This window comes from Gossypium arboreum, chromosome 12 (assembly GCF_025698485.1).
Source record: "Gossypium arboreum isolate Shixiya-1 chromosome 12, ASM2569848v2, whole genome shotgun sequence".
In the NCBI taxonomy this organism is placed as follows: Eukaryota; Viridiplantae; Streptophyta; class Magnoliopsida; order Malvales; family Malvaceae; genus Gossypium; species Gossypium arboreum.
The window spans coordinates 74,128,568-74,137,122 of NC_069081.1; the positions used below are offsets into that span (position 1 = coordinate 74,128,568).

At 35.7% G+C, this 8,555-nt stretch overlaps 1 non-coding gene across 1 annotated transcript; it reads right to left on the reverse strand.

Annotated features, from left to right (window-relative positions):
* Positions 1–7,627: 7,627 nt before the first annotated feature.
* Positions 7,628–7,733, reverse strand: LOC128286193 (small nucleolar RNA R71). The gene has a single exon (XR_008276738.1). It is a non-coding gene; the product is annotated as a small nucleolar RNA R71 (small nucleolar RNA).
* Positions 7,734–8,555: the final 822 nt, after the last annotated feature.

Below are 8,555 nucleotides of genomic sequence, written 5' to 3' on the forward strand. Positions count from 1 at the left end.
AGTTTCAGAACCACAAATCCAAAGTTGAAATAATTATTTTATTATTATTTTGAGGTCTACAGTATGATAATATGATTGTGTGAAAATTTTATTAAGAAATTTTATCGTTTGCTTACTCAATTTGATAAAAAAGACTAAATCGTGTAAAGTGTAAAACTTGTGTTCTATTAGTTAAAGGTGTCTAATAGCTATAGAATACTAAGTAAAGGTCTTTAAGTGGTAATTAGCCCATTTATAAAGTTAATGGACAAAGATGGACATCTTTTAATGGTTTTAAAGGTTATATATTAAAGGTTAATATAGTAATTAGTATAATAAACTTAAAACAGATAAAAGAAAAATAAACATTCATCTTCTCCAAGCTTTTATTCCACCAAAATTAAAGAACAAAAGATACCATTTTAGGGCTTGAAGCATTCGGCTCCTTCACTAGCTTGCATGTAAGTGATTTTTACTCGGTTTTTAATGATTCTATGTTTTCAGAGTCGTAACTTAATCTAGCTAGCCCATGGGGTAATTTGCAAAACTATTAAAGGTTTAGGGTTTTCCATTGATGAATATAGGTGTATTTTGATGTTTGATGATAGAAAATGCATGGGTGTTGTTAGATAAACAACATTTGTAAAGTGATTTTTAGTAAAATTGTCTATTAGGGATTAAATTTGAAAATTGTGGAAATTTTATGGTTAAATTGTGAAATATATGAATATTTTGGGCTTCTAGGAACTTAATTGATATTTGACTGTAATGGATTGAAATTGAATTGCATGAATTTGTATTTTTATGAGCTAAGGACTAAATTGTAAAGAAATTGAAATATTAAGGGAAAAAGTGTAAAGTTGCCATAATATGATTTTTGGGCTTAATTGAATAGAATGATAATTAAATAAGCTAAATTTGATTACATATAGATCAACAAAAGTGAAGTTTGATCTAGATAGGTGAAAGAATTAAGTATTCGACTAGTTAATCTATTCTGACGTTTTTGCGATCGAGGTAAGTTCGTATGTTAATAAACATTATTGTAATTGTGTTTTAAATGCTTTATATTTGAATTATTGATGAATATGATTATATGAGAATGTTCGATGAAGATTCAGCAATATGAAATCCAGTTGAACCTTAGGAATAGATTAGAATACGAATGACATGTCATTAGGGGTTATGTGATTTGGGTGCTGGTCTGTACGTCTTACCGGTAACTGAGTTATCCGGCATGTGTTGCAGGTTCTCATCAACTTGTATGGGCAGCACTGTGTAGCTACATCATGACCGTTAGCTTGTGTGAGCATACTCATTGATAGCTTGAGAGTGAGCATTATATGTGATATGAGATTGAGATAGCTTCGGCTATGTATTGGCCCTTACGGTGCAAGATTCCCGAGTATCTGATAGTATTCCAAATGGTTCAAAGGGTATATCAAAGATAAGGATGGGTATGTATGTGAACTATACAATCATTAAATCGAAGAAGTTGATGGAAATTGTGTTTAATCCTTGGATTGAATATATGTGTTAAGTTATGCTTCAAATTGGAATTGCATTATATGATGTTTATGTTATTGTATTGTTGGTTGGTAAGTTTTACTTACTTAGGATACGAACTCAGTAAGCTTTATAGCTTACTTTGTTTACTTTTTTGTGCTTTATAATGTAATCGAAGCTTGCTTAGATTTGGGAGTTGTCAGAGATCTCATCACACTATCAAGCTATCACTTTAGTACTTTTGAACTTATGCATTTCGTTATATGGCATGTATAGGAGTTATGGTCATTTTGGTATATAGTTTGGTAATGGATTTATCCATTTGAGTTGGCTTGTAAATGTTAAGTGTTTGGTTTTGTGTATAGCCATAAGAGTTGGCTTATTTTGGTATATTTGGCAATGTATATATTTGTGCAAATGGTCTTTTGTTGTGTAGTTGATAATTGCCATTTATATGCTTGTTGTGAATTGGAATTATGGATGCCAAATGGTTGAAATTGGAAGTTGATATGCTTATGGTTTTATGGCAAGATAATGTATGTACGAAGTTAATCATTTTGGTAAAATTGTGAATGTTATTGGCATGTTTTGCATAGGCAAGTTATGATGTTATGAACATTATAGTTTTTGGTATGGAAATAGCATGAATTAGAATTGATTGAGATTGGTTTGAATGCCTATTTATGCCATGTTATGTGCCATTTGGTTTATGTAGGTGATTGAAAGTTTGGGTGAGAAAAATGGCTTGGTAAATAGCCTATTTTTGTCCACACAGGCAGAGACGCGGTCGTGTGTCTCAGCCATGTGTGACACACGGTCAGGTGACACGGTCGTGTGTCCCTTGGTGTTTAATTAGAAATCAAGTCAGTATGCTCCACACGGTCCAGCACATGGGTGTGTGACATGGCCGTGTGACCCAAGTTAGAGAGTTACACGGGGTCAGACACGGGATGGGACACGGCCATGTGATCCCATTTCAAATGTCCACACGGCCTGTGACACGGGCGTGTCTTTGGCCATGTGAGACACATGGCCGGGCCACATAGGCGTGTGTCCCCTGTATTTTGAAAAATTTTCTAAGTTTTTCAAAAATTTCCTAATTTATCGATTTAGTCCCGAACCACTTCTAAAGCATGATTTTGGCCTCACAGGCTCGTATTAGGGATGTTATGTATGATTGTGAATGGTTTATATTTGAAAATGAAAATTGCATGAGAAATGTATGTTTAATTGTGTAATAAGTCCAGTAATGCTCTGAACCCTATTTCGGCGATGAATACGAGTGAGGGCTATTACATAGCAAGTGCAGGTAGTGTTAGAAACACTAAACCTAAATGTAAGCACTGTAATAAATTTCATTTTGGAGAGTGCCACATGAAAAGCGGAGCTTGCTTTAGATGTGGCTTTTTTGACCACTATCTTAGAGATTGCCCAGAAAAGTCTAAGAAAGATACTGCACAAACTTCAAAGCAGAACAACCCTGCCTCGAGAGGTAGACCACCTCATAACCCCGGTAATATTAGTGATAACTGAGGTGCAAGAAAGGATTCAACTGCCAAATCTGAAGCACCAGCACCAGTAAGGACATATGCTATTCGTGCACGAGGATGCCTCTGCACCAGACGTCATTACTGGTACTTTTTCTCTAATTGATACTAATGTTACTACTTTGATTGATCCTGGTTCAACAAATTCTTATATTTGTACAAAATTATTGTAAAATAAAAATTTGTCTGTTGAATCTAATGAATTCATGGTTAAAGTTTCGAACCCCCTGGGCCAATATGTGATGGTTGATAAAATCTACAAGAATTGTTCGTTAGTGATACGGGGTTTCTGTTTTTCGGCTGACTTGGTGTTATTACCATTTGATGAATTTGATGTGATTCTGGGTATGGACTGGTTAACTCAGCATGATGTCGTGATAAATTGTAAACAAAAGCATATTATGTTGAAATGCCAGAATGGTGAAATGATCTGTATTAAATCTGATAAATTGGATGGTTTGTCTAATGTGATATCAGCCATGTCAGCATAGAAATATGTCAGAAAAGGTATGATGCTTATTTTACCTGTGTTAGATACTAAGGTGTCTGAATCAATGATTAAATCAGTGCCAGTAGTCTGTAAGTATTCTGATGTGTTTCCAGAGGATTTACCTGGATTACCACCAGTTAGTGAAGTGGAATTTTCAATAGATCTTGTTCCCGGGACAACTCCGATATCTATAATACCCTATCGAATGGCTCCTACAGAGCTAAAATGTTGAAAGCACAGTTGAAGAACTGATTGACAGAGGTTTTCTCGATCTAGTTTTTCACCTTGGGGTGCAACGGTCCTGTTTGTCAAGAAAAAGGATAGATCGTTGAGACTGTGTATTGATTACAAGCAGCTCAACAAAGTAATAATTAAGAATAAGTATCCAATGCCTTGTATTGATGATCTATTTGATCAGTTCAAAGGTGCTATAGTGTGTTCAAAGATAGATCTCCGTTCTGGCTCCTATCAGTCAGGGGTGAAAAAATTAGATGTGCCAAGGATAGCCTTTAGAACCAGGTACGGGCATTATGAGTTTCTTGTGATTCTATTTGGCTTGACTAATGCAACTGTGATATTTATGGATTTAATGAATAGAATTTTCAGACCGTATCTGGATAGATTTGTTGTGGTGTTTATTGGTGATAATCTGTTATACTCCCAAGATGAAAATGAACATGCTAACCATTTGAAAATTGTGCTGCAAACTTTGTGTGAGAAACAACTGTATACTAAGTTCAGTAAATGTGAATTTTGGCTTTGGGAAGTTGGTTTTCTTGTGCATATAGTATCTGTTGAAGGCATTAGAGTGGACACGAATAAAATTTCAGTAATTGTTAATTTGAAACCACCGAAAAAATGTTCGAAGTCTGAAGTTTTTTGGGATTAGCTGGTTACTATCGAAGGTTTGTAAAAAGGTTTTCAATGATAGCTTCGCTATGACACGGTTGTTGCAGAAAGATGTGAAGTTTGAATGGACTGATAAATGTCAGCAGAGTTTTGATAGATTGAAAGCCTTGTTAATCCAAGCACCAGTACTAGTTCAGCCTGAATCGAGTAAATAATTTGTAATTTACAGTGATGCATCATTGAATGGTTTGGGTTGTGTCTTGATGCAAGAAGGAAAAGTAATAGCCTATGCTTCTAGACAGCTAAAACCACATGAAAAAAATTACCCGATACATGATTTAGAATTGGTAGCCATTGTTTTTGCACTAAAAATTTGGCGACATTACTTGTTCGGTGAAAAATTTCATATATTCACTGGTCATAAGAGTTTGAAGTATTTGATGTTGCAAAAGGATTTGAATCTGAGATAGCGCAGGTGGCTTGAATTGTTAAAAGATTATGACCTAGTTATTGACTGTCATCTGGGAAAAACAAATGCAGTTGCAGATGCTATAGTAGAAAATCTTTGTTTGCCTTGTGAGCAATGAATACTCGATTGCCATTGTCTGATGATGGCTCCATCTTAGCTGAGCTAAAATCTAAACCGATATTTTTGTAGCAGATATACGAAGCTCAGAAAAATGATGATGAATTACAAGCCAAACGGGTACAATGTGAGTCAATTTCCAATTCAAAATTTCAGATTGGATCTGATGATTGTCTATTATTCACAGGCAGAGTATGTGTACCGAAAAAAATTTAGAAATTGTACAGAAGATTTTGTATGAAGCTCAGAATGGTACTATGTCTGTTCATCTAGGGAGTAATAAAATGTATAATGATTTGAAAAAGATGTACTAGTTACCTGGAATGAAACGTAACATTTCTGAATTTGTATTTAGATGTTTGGTATGTCAGCGAGTTAAAGCTGAACATTAGATATCTTCAGGTTTACTACAACCAGTGACAATACCAGAATGGTTATGGACTTTGTATCAGGATTACCCCTATCTCTCAAAAAGAAGGATGCTATTTGGGTAATCATTGACCATTTAACAAATTCTGCACACTTTATTCCGGTACGTATGAATTTCTCCCTGGATAGATTGGCTGAGTGATAAACCGTAATTTATACATATTTTTACCCCATGCTTAACACATTTTATGTATGAATTTTCCTTAGAATTGGTGAATTCGATTCTCCTAATGCCTTAATTTCATGTTTTATACTTAGACGAGTATAGGAGAGCGAAAGGAACGAGAAACGAGCCAAAAACAAAGAAAATGTGCCAACGTATGAAATCAACACAGCCTGTACCTCCTCACACGGGCAAACCACACGGCCGTGTCTATTTGGCAGAATTGAAGCATGACTCACACAGATATAACACACGCCCGTGCCATTCTAACAGGCTCGAGCACGGCCTGAAGTAATCGCACACGGGCGTGTCCCTGCCGAGCCCAAGTTCAGTCCAATTCAGAAAAGGCCAATTTTGAGGGTTCTTAGGCATTCCAAAGCCTATAAATACACCCTAGAAGAGGAGGAAAAAAGAGACGTGGAGAAAATGAGGCAGGGAACTGCTCCAGGGAAGCCGATTGATCCATCTCAGAAGCCGAATTCACCATCAAGACTGAAGATCTCCCCTCAATTTCCCTTCAGGAGTTTTGGATTTTCTTTATGTTTTGTATTCATTATTCTTCTAAGATGTTTTCCTTTTTAGTTATGAACTAAATCCCCTAAATACCTAAGGGGAATGAAACCTAAGACGAATCTTGTTATTATTTTCTGAATTGTATGATAAATATTTAACTTGTTTTTAATTATGTGGTCTTAATTCTTGTTTTGATATCCCAAGATACTGATTCAATATAAGCTCTCATTCAGAGGAGGAATAGACCTTGTCTAAGAGTACATTTGTCATAATTAAGCGAAGTTGATTGCGCACCTAGAGATAGGGTGACAAGATTTTATTGGATTAGGGTGAAATCTAATAAGGGGATCCATAGATCGAGTTAATGCAACCCTAAGGTGTTAATTAGAGAAAAGTCTCAATTATTCAATCTAGGGATTAGACGTTATTAGTCTTGAATAGGGATAATAACATAACTTAGGGATCTCTACGGAACAAGTTAAATGAATAAATCATCCGATTCGGAGTCAGAATAACAAGTGAAGTCTAGGTGGATTCTTCCTTAGGTATTGTCTTAATTCAATTGATTTTTCAAAAGTAATTCCCCAATTCTATTTTCTGTGAATTCTTAGTTTAGATAATTAGTTAGTTAAAACAAAACCCTCTTATTCTTAGGCTAGATAATAAAAAAGACAGTCATTACTAGTACTTTTAGTTCCTTTGGGTTCGACAATTTGGTCTTGCTAAAACTATAATACTGTTGATAGGTACAGTTTCCTACTTAGTGATAATAGTTAGTTTCAAGATCGATTAATTATAAATATATAAAACTTACCTGTCACAAAAATCGCGATCAAGTTTTTGGCGCCGTTACCGGAGAACTAAGATATTAGGAACACTCAATTTTTATTACTTTAGCCATTTATTTTTCTTGTAAGTTAATTCTATTTTATTTTTATTTATTAATTTACTTTTTCTTTATCTTGGCAGGTTTTTATAGTTTATGACTAGAAGAAACCCGTCAGGACCACTACTTTTTGATGAAGAAATCAATCGCACAGCTCGCAGAAACCAAAGAGAAATAATGCGAAGCTTAAGATACACAGAGAACGAGCAAGAGAACGATATTCAAACTCCAACCAAGGAGATGGGTGAAAACCAAGACAATCAGCTACCTCCTGCGATACCCGTTGAACTAGCAAATCAAAATCCTTCTCCTTGTACTATGTATGATTATGCTAAACCTACTGTAACAGGAACTAAGTCAAGTATAGTTAGGCCTGCTATTGCTGCAAATAATTTTGAACTAAAACCTAACACTATTCAAATGATACAGCAATTTGTTCAGTTTGATGGTTTGCAGGATGAGGATCCAAACACTCACTTGGAAAATTTCCTGGAATTCTATGATACATTTAAAATTAATGGCATTTCTGACGATGCTATTCGTCTTCGGTTATTCCCTTTTTCATTGAGGAATAAAGCTAAACAGTAGTTGAACTCGTTACCACGAGGGTCAATTACCATTTGGGAACAAATGACTGAAAAATTTCTATTAAAATATTTCCCGCCGGCTAAAACAACCAAATTACGTAATGATATCTCTTCGTTTGTACAGATGGACTTAGAAACTTTTTACGATGCATGGGAGAGATACAAGGACCTACTGCGAAGGTGTCCTCACCATGGATTACCTCTATGGTTGCAAGTTCAAACATTCTACAATAGTGTGCACCCCTCGACAAGGCAAAAGATTGATGCAGCAGCCGGGGGAACCATCAACAAAAAAACACATAAAGAGGCTTACGAATTTATTGAAGAGATGTCACTGAATAAGTATCAGTGGCAAGTCATGAGGACTAAGCCAACTAAAACTGCAGGCGTTTATAACGTCAATTCGGTTACTATGCTGTCAAACCAGGTAAAACTTCTAAATAAAAAGATTTATGGTTTACTTGGTTCTACTCAAGTACATCCAGTAATGAGGTGCGAGACGAATGGAGGAGGAGCATGCATAGAGTATCAACCCTTCAACCTTAGCATCGAGGAGGAACAAGTCCAATATATGGGTAATAATAACTCTAGATCCCAAAATAACCCATATAGTAACACTTATGATGTAGGTTGGAGGAACCATCCCAATTTCTCCTGGGGCGGTCAAGGAAATCAAAGACCACAACATCCTTCGAGTTTTCAACAACCACCCTATCAACAGGAACAAAAACTGAACCTTAAAGAGATGCTGTCTAAATTTATCTCAATGTCAGAAACCCATTTCTAGAACACCGAGACAGCACTTAAAAATCAAGAAGGGTCGATCCAAGGGCTAGAAACTCAGATAGGCCAGCTGTCCAAACTAATTTCGGAAAGACCACTAGGAAGTTTACCTAGTAACACCAATTCAAAAGAGCATGTAAAAGTAGTTACACTAAGGAGTGGAAAAGTGATAGCGGAATCTGAAAAGAAGCTAACACAAGAAGTCGTGATAAGCGAAAGGAGGGAAGAAAAACCCGA